We start from the raw sequence: 13,624 nt of genomic DNA, 5'->3' as shown, positions 1-13,624 counted from the left end.
ATTCACACAGACTGAGAGTGAAGGGATGGAAAAACATTTATCAGGCAAATGGAAATGAGAAAAAAGCTGGGGTTGCGATACTTATATCAGATAAAATAGACCTCAAAGTAAAGGCCATAATAAGAGATAAGGAAGGCCATTACATAATACTAAAGGGAACAATCCAGCAAGAAGATATAACTCTGGTAAATGTATATGCACCCAACGCAGGAGCGCCCAAATACATAAAAAATCTGCTGGAAGACATCAAGGGAGAGATCAACATCAATACAATCATAGTAGGGGACTTTAATACACCACTGACATCAATGGATAAATCCTCTGGACAAAAAATCAGCAAAGGAACAGCAATTCTAAATGACACACTAGATCAGATGGACCTAATTGACATCTTCAGAGTATTTTACCCCAAAGCCATGGAATATACGTTCTTCTCAAGTGCACATGGGACATTCTCAAAAATAGACCACATTTTGGGTAACAAGCAAAGTCTCCCCAAATTCAAAAAGATTGAAATCATATCAAGCATTTTCTCAGACCATAATGGCATAATATTAGAAATAAACTACAATAAAAACATTCATAAAAATTCAAACACTTGGAAACTGAATAGCATGCTACTAAACAATGATTGGGTTATCAATGAGATCAAAGAAGAAATTAAAAACATCCTGGAAATGAATGACAATGAAAACACAACATTGCAAATCCTATGGGACACAATGAAAGCAGTCCTGAGAGGGAAGTGTATAGCTCTACAGGCCTATCTCAAAAAACAAGAAAAAATGCTAATAGATCATCTAACTCAACAACTCAAAGAATTAGAAAGGGAGCAACAAGAAAAGCCCACAGTGAGCAGAAGAAAGGAAATAATAAAGATCAGAGCAGAAATGAATGATATAGAGACCAAAAAAACAATACACAAGATCAACAAAACCAAGAGCTGGTTCTTTGAAAGGATAAACAAGATTGATGAACCTCTAGCCAGGCTCACCAAGAAGCAAAGAGAGAGGACCCAAATAAACAAAATCAGAAATGAAAGAGGTGAAATAACAACACCCCAAAGAAATACAAAGGATTGTCAAAAAATACTATGAACAACTCTATTCCAACAAACTAGACAACCTGGAGGAAATGGACACATTCCTAGAAAAACACAACCTTCCAAAACTTACTCAGGAAGAGTCTAAAAATCTCAATAGGTTGATAACTATGGAAGAAATTGAAGCAGTCATCAAAAAACTTCCAGCAAACAAAAGTCCAGGGCCAGACGGGTTCACAGGGGAGTTTTACAAAACATTCAAGGAAGAGCTAAAACCTATCCTCCTCAGACTATTCCAGAAAATTCAAGAAGAAGGGACACTCCCAAGCTCCTTCTATGAAGCCAGCATCACCCTAATACCAAAACCAGATAAAGATAACACAATGAAAGAGAATTACAGGCCAATATCCCTCATGAACATAGATGCCAAAATCCTCAACAAAATTCTAGCAAATCGAATCCAGCAGTACATCAGAAAGCTCATACACCATGACCAAGTAGGATTTATCCCTGGGATGCAAGGATGGTACAATATTCGCAAATCAATAAACGTCATACATCACATAAACAAATTGAGAGATAAAAACCATATAGTCATATCAATTGATGCAGAAAAATCATTTGACAAAATCCAACACCCTTTCTTGATAAAAACTCTCAGCAAGATGGGAATAGAAGGATCATACCTCAACATAATAAAAGCCATATATGACAAACCCACAGCCAACATCATACTCAATGGGCAAAAACTAAAACCATTTCCCCTAAGAGCAGGAACAAGACAGGGATGCCCACTCTCACCACTCCTATTCAACATAGTGTTGGAAATACTAGCCATTGCAATCAGACAAGAAGAAGAAATAAAAGGCATCCAAATTGGAAAAGAAGAAGTAAAACTGTCCTTATTTGCAGATGACATGATACTGTACATAGAAAACCCTAAAGACTCCATCAAAAAATTATTAGACTTAATAAATATTGGCAGAGTAGCAGGATACAAAATAAACGCTAAGAAATCTATGGCATTTTTATACACCAATAATGATCTTACAGAAAGAGAGACTAAAAAAGCAATCCCATTTACCATCGCACCAAAAAAATTAAGATACCTAGGAATAAACTTAACTAAGGAGGTAAAAGACCTATACACGGAAAACTATACAACACTGAAAAAACAGATAGAGGAAGACATAAACAGATGGAGGAACATACCATGTTCATGGATTGGTAGAATCAACATCATCAAAATGTCCATACTACCCAAAGCAATCTATACTTTCAATGCACTTCCCATTAAAATTCCAATGGCATACTTCACAGACCTAGAACGAACTTTTCAAAAATTCATCTGGAATAAAAAAAGACCCCGAATAGCTACAGCAATCCTGAGAAAGAAGAATAAAGTAGGAGGGATCTCAATACCAGATTTTAAGCTATATTACAAAGCCACTGTTCTCAAAACTGCCTGGTATTGGCACAAGAACAGACATATAGACCAATGGAATAGAATAGAGAACCCAGAAATCGATCCAAATCGCTATGCTCAATTAATATTTGATAAAGGAGGCATGAACATACAGTGGAGTCAAGACAGTCTCTTCAATAAATGGTGTTGGGAAAATTGGACAGATACATGCAAAAAAATGAAACTAGACCACCAACTTACACCATACACAAAAACAAACTCAAAATGGATCAAGGGCTTAAACATAAGACAGGAAACCATAAAAATACTAGAGGAATCTACAGGCAGAAAAATCTCTGACATATGCCAAAAGAACTTCTTCGCTGATACTGCTCCTAGGGCAATGGAAGCTAAAGAGAAAATAAACAAATGGGATTACATCAAAATAAAAAGCTTTTGCACAGCAACAGAAACCATCAATAAAACAACAAGAAAACCCACTGCATGGGAGAACATATTTGCCAATGATGTCAACGATAAGGGTTTAATCTCCAACATTTACAGGGAACTCATGCAGCTTAACAAAAAGAAGATAAACAACCCAATCAAAAAATGGGCAACTGATCTAAATAGAAACTTTTCGAAAGAAGACAGAAGGAAGGCCAAGAGACATATGAAAACCTGCTCTAAATCACTAATCATCAGAGAGATGCAAATCAAAACAACAATGCGGTACCATCTCACACCTGTCAGAATGGCCATTATCAACAAGTCAACAAATGACAAGTGCTGGCGAGGATGTGGCGAAAAAGGAACCCTCGTGCACTGCTGGTGGGAATGCAGACTGGTGAAGCCACTGTGGAGAACAGTATGGAGTTTCCTCAAAAAACTGAAAATGGAACTCCCATTTGACCCAGTGATCCCTCTTCTAGGAATATATCCTAAGAAACTGGAAACATCAATCAGAAAGGATATATGCACCCGTATGTTCATAGCAGCACAATTCACCATAGCTAAGATTTGGAAACAGCCTAAGTGCCCATCAGCAGATGAATGGATTAAAAAACTGTGGTACATCTACACAATGGAGTACTATGCTGCGGTAGAAAAGAAGGAGCTCTTGCCATTTGCAACAATATGGATGGAGATGGAGAACATAATGCTTAGTGAAATAAGCCAGGCAGAGAAAGATAAATATCACATGATCTCACTCATTTGTGGAATATAATGAACAACATAAACTGATGGGAGGAAAATAGATCCAGAAACAGAGAAACATCAATCAGAATTTCAAACCTCAGGGAAGAAATTGTGAGGTAACCAGAAACCCAAGAATGCACGAGAACGCCTTTCCAGCCATGCTAGCAATCATCAGATGTAAGGTAATTTTACCCGGGACAAGAGGGTAAGTATTTTGGACTTATGCTCCTGACTCTTCATGGGTAAGACCACTCATATAGGCTGATCCCCTGACTAACGTAGTCACCAATAATACCAAACACCTTGGTTATCCAGGAGGTCCATGGGAGGGGGGGGGGGGGGGCAAGAAAGTATAAATACACAGGGGTCTCCACCCAGCTTCCCTTTTGTATGACACAAAATCAAAACAATGCCCCTTTGTGTGTAAAATTAAAGAGAGGTTTCTGGCTTGTGTGGACACCAAAGAAAGGGTGTCACTACTATCACTACTTGCCCGTGGTAGAAGTGCAGAAAATGTAACCAAGACCTTGTCTATACAAAAAGAAATAGACAGCCAGTTTGAAAGGGTATTGCCATGGACTGGAACAAAGAATATACTTACATGATATTATTCTACACTGTCATTAAAAATTTTCCCAGACTTGGATCACCCCCATTACATATAATAATTCCTCACACCCATGGGGGGGGGGGGGAATCATCTGTTTGGTGCTTGGAGACAAACGTAACACATCTCTAGATATTTTAGAATTACAACAGCATATTATATAATTACCCCAAACAAACTTACAAACTAATTCTTTGAATGTCTGGCAGCAATTTTAAAAGGACATGAAAGGGTTTAATCCCTTCCACTATGTAGAGGGCCCCCTGGGAAGGCACCTGAGCATTCTAAATTGGCCCCTCTTGCCCTTTTAGCCAAGAGGGACCTGCTTCTCACAATCCAATTGTCCACAGCTATTGCCTGAGCTTCTGTTCATGCCAAGGGTGAAACCTCATGATGGCTGGTACCATGGATGTGTCTCTCGCCCAGTGGGGTGAGCTGGGCCTCCCTGGAGAAGAAACCTGGGTTCCACAAGATATGTGATCAGTGCTGGGACCCTGCCAGCAGGCGAGGGGATCCCAAGACAGGTGCTGGGCGCGGAGGCCATGGGGGCATAGGCGACCAAGGAGACAGAACTAAACCTCACATCACCCTGCTTGGCCCCGGAGGATGGCTGGTTAGCCAGAGACGGGTAAGATTCCTCAGGGAAGGAACAACCTAAGACAGGCACAGTCGCACAGGGGCCATCAGGAGAGAACTTGGGGGTCAACAGAGGTGGGGCACAGACCTTCACCCCCCCAAGTTTGCAGGGGCCTGAACCCTCACCCCTGCTGAAGGAGATCTCCTGCCCCCATGGCTGCTCAGCTTCACATGCCCAGCTCAAATCGGGACCCAGGTAACAGAGACTTGGCCGACAGCAGATGCCCTCTCACCGCAACAAGACTTGATGGAGATGTCTTGCACCCATGATCCGGGGAACTGGGGTCTAGGATATCTAAATCCAGCCTAGCACCAGGAATGCTCAGGGCCTACTCAAGAAGGCAAATAATCCTCTCCACTAATAATTACAGGGTAAAACAAGATGGTTGTTAGAATATTAAATTTGACAGTAAAATAGTAGTCAAGTTTTCAGACTAATTTAAATTGGCCAACCAAAATAAGCAAATAATCTAGAAAAATCAATTGTACTGGACAAAAAAGCTGTTACTAAAGTGTTAACTAAAATTTTTATTGGTAGTTCATCTCATGGTAAAATTGCATAACATATAATGAACCTAAAGCAGTCACATTTTAGTGCAAAAAAGTAAAATTTAAAAGCTATCAAGATTATAGCATAAAATTTCCAAAAGCCTCCCAATATTTAAACCAAAAAAGGGGGGATAGTAGAAGAATATCATGTAAGGAAAAATATCCTGCAAATAAATTACATCTAGAAAATTTTTACTTTAGAAAATTAACTTTCATTTGTAATGCTAACAGCAAGTCACCCAGGTAAAACGTACATGGTGTCAAAACAAGCCAAAGGAAAATCATTTGGGCAAAAAAATGAAAAAGGATCGCAAATCAAATTCATAGAAAATATTCCTTTATTAACTTTTGGTCGAGAATATGTTTGTATATTTTCAGAAAACAACTCCGAGACATGTGGATTCCTGCAATAGAGAGGAATTGACAGGAGTGCTCCAGCCATGAAGTCAGAAGAGAAACAGTCCAGAGATGGAAGACGCTGACGATGCCTTGCCATACTAGCAGTCAGCAGATATGTGTCACTGCAGATTGCCCAGGACCAAACCAGAGAGGGTCAGACCTGCAATACCACCATTTGTCCACCATCCAGAACTGAAATATCATTGCTGTTATGAACACATTAACAACTGTTGGACATAGAAACCGGGACTCAAAAGAACTGTTGGCCCAGAAAGAAACTCACTATAGACTGATTCATTTGCCTCTCAGCATAACCATTATTGCTTGTCTCATTTTCAGTTCCTATAAGTGTATTCCTAGTATCACACGAGCTCACTCATCTAGGGGAAAAGATGAACAACATAGACTGAAGAACAAGAACAGCATCCATCAGACTGTCAGACCTCAGAGGGAAAGTAGGGGAGGGTGGGGACAAGGGAGATAGATCAACCAAAGGACTTGGGTGCTTGCATATGAGCCTAACCAATGATCATGGACAACAGGGGGAGGGGGGCTTGCGTGTGGGGGGGATTGGGAAGGGAACGGGGGGGAGGGGGTTGAGGACAAATATGTGATACCTTAATCAATAAAGTAATTAAAAAAAAAGTAACAAGTTGGACTTCCTAAAAACTAAGAATATATGCTTTTCAGAAGATAGCATTAACGAAAATAAAGAGACAAACCAGAGATTTAGAGAAAATATTTGTGAAGTAAATGTCTGATAAAGGATTTGTGTCAAGAATATATAAAGAACTCTCAATACTTAATAAGGAAACAAACAATATATTGTAAAAACAAAACAGAGCAAGAGTTCAACAGACACTTCATGAACTAAGACATACAGATGGCAAATTGAACATAAAATATGTTCATCATCACTAGTCATTAAAAAAGGCAAACTAAACCAAATGTTGAAATCACTACAAATCTATTAAAATGACTAAAGTTAAAGTGGCTGACCACACTGAGTATTCAGGAAAATATGAAAGAACTGGAAATCACATCCATTGTTGGTAGAAATGTAAAATGGTATGGACATTTTGGGAAGCAGTATAGAAGTGTCTTAAAATATATATATATATACACCTACTCTATGATTCATCCATTCTACTCATGGGTGTTTCCCCCCAAAATGGAAGCCTATATGCATACAAGGACTGGTACACAACTTTCTATAACAGTTTATTTATAGTAACCCCAAACTGAAAACAATCCAAATGTTCATTTTGGCATAAATAGATTATGGTACAGCTATATGAGTGAATACTAGTCAGAAAAATAAAGGAAGGAATGAACTATTGAGACCTACAAAGCATGGATCAATATTCAACTAATTATGCTGGATAGTAAAAGCTGAACCAAAATGAGTACATGCTATATGATTCCATCTATGTAAACATTTCAGAAAATGCAAATCTGTTATAGTGACACAGAATTGATTTGTGGCTGTCAAGGAGGGTATGCTGAAAGTGGCAGTAAAAAAAGATTACAATGGTGTATGGGGAAACTTTTAGTGTTGATGGATATGTTCATTATCTTGACCATATTTGTGGATTCATGGATGTGTCATATATGTCAACATGTATAAATTGTATACTTTAAAGATGTACATTTTCATGTATGTCAGTTTATCTAAATAAAGCTGTTAAATAGTAAAAAAAAAAAAAAAGAAAAGAAATGCTAAAGGGACTGTTGTAAGAAGAAGAAATAGAGAGAAAGAGAACATGGCATAAAGAATAAGAATGACAACAAATACATATCTAGCAATAATAACCATAAATGTAAATGGCTTACATGCTCCAATGAAAGGACCTAGGGTAGCTGATAAGAAAGCATGACCCATATATATGTTGTTTACAAGAAATTCATCTCAGAACAAAAGATTTACACAGAATGAAAGTAAAGGGATGAAAAAATTTTTCCATACAAGTGCAAATAAAAAAAAAGCTTGGGTAGTAATACTCATATCCGAGAAAATGGACTTCAAAGTGAAGGCCATAACAAGAGACAATGAGGGCCACTTCATAATACAAAAGGGATCAATACAACTAGAGGATATAACTCTGGTCAACCTATATGCACCCAATACAGGAGCATCCAAATATATTAAAAACAATTTTAAGGGTGCTAAAACAATTCAGTGAGAACTATAAGCAACTTAATGAGCATTATAAATATAAGGGACTTAATGAGAGCTCAATCAACATGAAAAGAGAGCAATACAATCATAGTAGGGAACTTTAACAACCCACTGACTTCACTGCATAGATCTTCTGCACAAAAAATCAGTAAGGAAACTGAGATCTTAATGACACACTAGATCAGATCGAATTAATTGACATTTACAGAACATTTCATCCCAAAGCTACAGAATATACATTCTTCTCTAGTGCACATAGGACATTTTCAAAGATAGACTACATGTTAGGACACCAACTAAGTCTCTACATGTTCAGGAAGACTGAAATCATAAGAAGCATTTTCTCAAATCACAATGGCATGAAATTAGAAATAAACCACAATAAAAGCACTCAAAAACATTCAAACACATGGAGGCTAAATAACATGTTATTTGTTATTAAATAACAAATGGATTACTAATGAAATCAAGAAAGAAATAAAAACCTTCTGGGAACAAATATAAATGAACACATTACAATACAAAATCTATGGGACACAGTGAAAGTAGTCTTGAGAGAGAAGTTCATAGCATTATAGGCCTATCTTTAAAAACAAAAAACAAAAAAGAGAAAAACTTCTAATAAACTATGTAACCCTACTACTTAAAGAATTAGGAAGAGAACAACAAGAAAAGCCAAAAGTAAGTAGAAGAAAGGAAATAGTAAAGATCAGAGTGGAAATAAGTGAGAGACTAACAAAACAATACAAAATATCAATAAAAACAAGACCTGGTTCTTTGAAAAGATAAACAAGATTGGTAAACTTTTAGCCAGACTTATCAAGAAACAAAGAGAGAGGACCCAAATAAAGAAAATCAGAAATGACAGAGGTGAAGCAACAACTGACCTCACAGAAATAAAAAGATCTTTAAAAAATACTAAGATCAACTGTATTCCAACAAAATTGAAAACCTGGGTGAAATGCACATATGCCTAGAAAAATGTAATCTAAAACTCAATCAGGAAGAATCAGAAAACCTGAATAGGCTGATAGGTACTGATGAAATCAAAGGAGCAATAAAAAAATTTATATCAAACAGAAGCCTTGGTCTGGATGGCTTCACAGGGAGTTTTACCAAACATTCAAAGAAGAACTAAAACCTATATTCCTCAAGCTATTCCACAAAATCCAAGAGGAACTGTCAGGAGCCAAGAGTTGGTCAAAGGATTAACTCTGACCTTACTTCAGTAAGTTACTGAAACTAGGCCCACCTCCTCTTGCCTGAGGACAAAGCATTCTTTCCATAGTTGCCCTTCAACTGCCATATTCTCTATCTATAGTCAGCACCCTTTACGACCTTAGTCAATTATCTAAGTCCACATGACCCTTTCAGCCCCCATCTCTCCTAGTCATCTCCCCTTCTAGAAACCACATATAAGGAACGCTGTAAAAAATAAAATTTCGAGGCTTGATCAGAAACCCTTTTGTCTTGCCTCCATTCTTCTGCGTCCCTTGTCTGTCTCTCATTCTCTTAGGTGCGCCGCCTCGGTACCCCCGTTAGAAGACCCCACTGGCCGGGGCAAGGAATGAACACTGCCAAGCTCTTTTTAAGAGGGTAACATCAGCTAATTCTAGAATCAGATAAAGATACCACAAAGAAAGAGAATTACAGGCCAATATCCTTCATGAAGGTAGATGCTAAAATCCTCAACAAAATATTAGCAAATTGAATCCAGCAATACATTAAAAATTATCATACACCATAACCAAATGAGATTTATTCTGGGGATGCAAGGATCCTATAATAATAAACATGATACATCGCATGAACAAATTGAAAGACAAAAATCACATCATCACATCAGTAGACAGAAAAAATATTCAACAAAATCTAACACCATTTTTTGATAAAAACTCTCAGCAAAGTGGAATAGAGGGATCATACCTCAACATAATAAAGGCCATATATAATGAACCTACAGCCAGCATCATTCTCAATGTGCAAAAACTAAAGCCATTTCCCTAAGAACAGGAACAAGAAAGGGATGTCTGCTTTCAACACTCTTATTCTACACAGTACTAGCATCCTAAACACAGCAATCAGGCAAAAATAAAAAATAAAAGACATCTAAATTAGAAAAGAGGAACTAAAACTGTCATTATTCATAGATGACATGATATTGTACATAGAAAATTCTAAAGACTCCTCTGAAAAACTACTAGATTTAATAAATGAGTTCGGCAATGTGGCAGTATAAAAAATTATACCCAGAAATTGGTTATATTTTTAAACACCAATAATGAACTCTCAGAAAAATAAACTAAAAAAAAAAATATCCCAATTACCATTGAAACAAAAACTGAAGATACTTAGTAATAAATTTTACCAAGTAGGTAGAAAAAAACTACAGGACGTTAAAAGAAGGGATAGAGAAAGATGTAAACAATTGGAAGAATATACTGTGTTCATGGATTGGTAGAATCAACATCATTACAATGTCCATACTACCCACGGCAATCTATAGATTCAATGCAATTCCTATTAAAATATCAATGGCATATTTCACAGATACAGACAAATACTCCAAAAATATATATGAAACAAAAAAAGAAAAAAAAGATCCTGAATAGCTGCAGAAATCTTGAGAAGAATAAAGTTGGAGGGATCACCATACCAGATATCAAGTTATACTACAAAGCCACATACTCAAAACAGTCTGGTACTGGCACAAGAACAGTCATATGGATCAATGGAATAGAACAGAGAACCCAGATATTAACCAAAGTTATTAAGCTGAATTAATATTTGATAAGGGAAGAAGAGCATAGAATGGAGTCAAGCCAGTCTATTCAGTAAATAGTGTTGGGAAAATTGGACGGGTACATGGGAAAAAAAATGAAACTATACCACCAATTTACACCATACACAAGAATAAACTCAAAATGGATAAAGGACTTAAATTTAAGTCGTGATACCATAAGAATCTTAGAAGTAACCATAGGCAGCCAAATCTTAGACATCTCTCATAGCAATATGTTTACAGATACTCCTCCTAAGGTAAAGGAAACTAAGCAGAAAACAAACAAATGTGACTGCTTTGAAAAAAAAAGCTTCTGCACAACAAAAGAAACCATCAGCAAAATGAAAAGACAGCCCACTGCATGAGAGAAAATATTTGGCAATGATATATCTGTTAAATATCTGATAAAGGGTTAATTTTCAAAATATATAAGGAACTCATACAACATAACAAAAGGAAGATAAAAAATCCAATCAAAAGTGGGCAAAGGACCTAAACAGATACTTTTCTAAAGTGGACATATAGAAGGCCAAGAGACATGAAAAAGTGCTCAAAGTGACTGGTCATCAGAGAGATGCAAATTAAAAGGACAATGAGGTATCAACTCACTCCTGTCAGAATGGCTATCATCAACAAATCAACAAATGACAAGTGCTGGTGAGGATGTGGAGAAAAGGGAACCCTAGTGCACTGCTGGTGGGAATTCAGACTGGCACAGCCACTGTGGAAAACAGTATGGAGTTTCCTCAAAAAATTAAAAATGAAACTGTCATTTGACTCAGTGATCCCACTTCTAGGAATATGTTCTAAGAAACCCGAAACACCACTCAGAAAGAATATATGCACCACTATGTTCATAGCAGCATAATTTACAATAACAAAGATTTGGAAACAACCTAATTGCCCATCAGCAGATGAGTGGATAAAAAAGCTATGGTACATTTACACAATGGACTACTACACAGTTGTAAAAAAGATGGGACTCTCACAATTTGCAACAGCATGGATGGACCTGGAGAGTATTATGCTTAGTGAAATAAACCAGTCAGAGAAATGTAAGTATCATGTGATCTCATTCATGTATGGAATATAATGAACAAAATAAACTGATGAACAAAATAGATCCACAGACATAAAAGCATGGAACAGACTGCCAAAGTTCAGTGGGAAGGCAGAGTTGAAGGGGTATGGGGAGAGATTAAACAGAGAATTTACCCATGGACACAGACTATAGTGTGGTGAAGGCCTGGGAGGGGCAGGTGCAGGTTGGAGGGGTTCAATGGGGAAAAAAACACAAAGGGGACATCTGTAATACTTTCAACAATAAAGATAAATTTTTAAAAAGCCCACAAGAAAACAATTAAAATAATCCAGGTAAAAAATGGGCATATAAATATATTTTTCCAAATAACATATACAAATGGCCAAAACGTAGTTGAAAATGTGCTAAACACCACTAATCATGAGGGAAATGGGGATAGGTTGGTGGGAAGAGATTAACCAAAGAACTTACATGCATATATGCATAATGGACACAGACAATAGTATGTTGAAGGCCTGGAACAGAGGACAGGTACAGGCTGGAAGGGGTCAATGGGCAACAAAAAGGGACATCTATAATACTTTCAACAATAAAGATGAAAAAAGGAAGTAATGAAAGAGGATGGAACCAGCAAAACAAAAAACCACAACCATTTTGGTTAGAGCATCATTCCGTGCTTGAAGCGTTGTTGGTTTGATTCCCAGTCAGGGCACATACCTAGGTTGTGGTTTGTCCCCCATTGGGGTGTGTATGGGAGGCAGCCAATTGATGTTCCCACCCCACCTCTCTCCTTGATCCTTCCTCTGTCTCTAGAATCAATGAAAAACATATCCTTGGGTGAGGATTTCAAAAACACACAACACAATGAGATATTACCGCACACATGTTAGAATGGCTGAGATAAGTGTTGGCGAGAATATAAAGGAAACCCTTGTGTACTGTTGGTGGGAATGTAAATTGGTGCAGCCACTGTGGAAAACAGTATGAAGATTCCTCAAAAACTTAAAACTAGACTATAATATAATGTAGAAATTCTAATTCTGAGTATATTTATAAAAGAAATGAAATTAGTATTTTGAAGAGACAGCTGTACCCCCATGGTTCATGGCAGCATTATTTACAATAGCCAAAACATGGATAAGTGTCCATTGACAGATGATACTTTAAATAAATAAATAAATAAATAAATAAATAAATAAATAAATAAATAAAATATGACATATTAATACCACATGTGGTATATATACACAATGGAATACTATTCAGCTTTAACAAAAGGAGATTTTGCTATTTGCTACGTGGATGAACCTGGAGAACATCATGCTAAGTGAAATAAGCCAGATACAGGAAAGAAAAACTGCGTGATTTCACTTATAAATGGAATATAAAGAAGTTCAATACATAGAAGCAGAGAGTAGAACTGTGGTTACTGGAGACAGGAGGTGGAGGATGTTGCAGTACCCTGCAGTACCCTGCAACTTATTCAGGATGAATAAGTTTAGAGATCTAATAGACAGCATGATAACTATCTATATATATAAAAGCCAAGTGACCAGAATGACCAGTTGCTATGATGTGCACTGCAGTGGCCAACCTGCCCGATTGGGGCCCCGATCGGCCCCCCCAACCTCCTGCAGCTCCTTCCCTTGGCTGAACCCCCAATTGGGGGTGGGGCTGGCCAACTTCCTGTGTCCCCTCCCCCCACCAGACCCGCCCACAATCAGCCCCCATTAGGGCGGGTGGCTGGACCCCACCCATGCACAAATTCATGCACCAGGCCTCT

This window comes from Eptesicus fuscus, chromosome 7, assembly GCF_027574615.1.
Source record: "Eptesicus fuscus isolate TK198812 chromosome 7, DD_ASM_mEF_20220401, whole genome shotgun sequence".
Lineage (NCBI taxonomy): Eukaryota > Metazoa > Chordata > Mammalia > Chiroptera > Vespertilionidae > Eptesicus > Eptesicus fuscus.
This window is presented reverse-complemented; position numbering follows the sequence as displayed.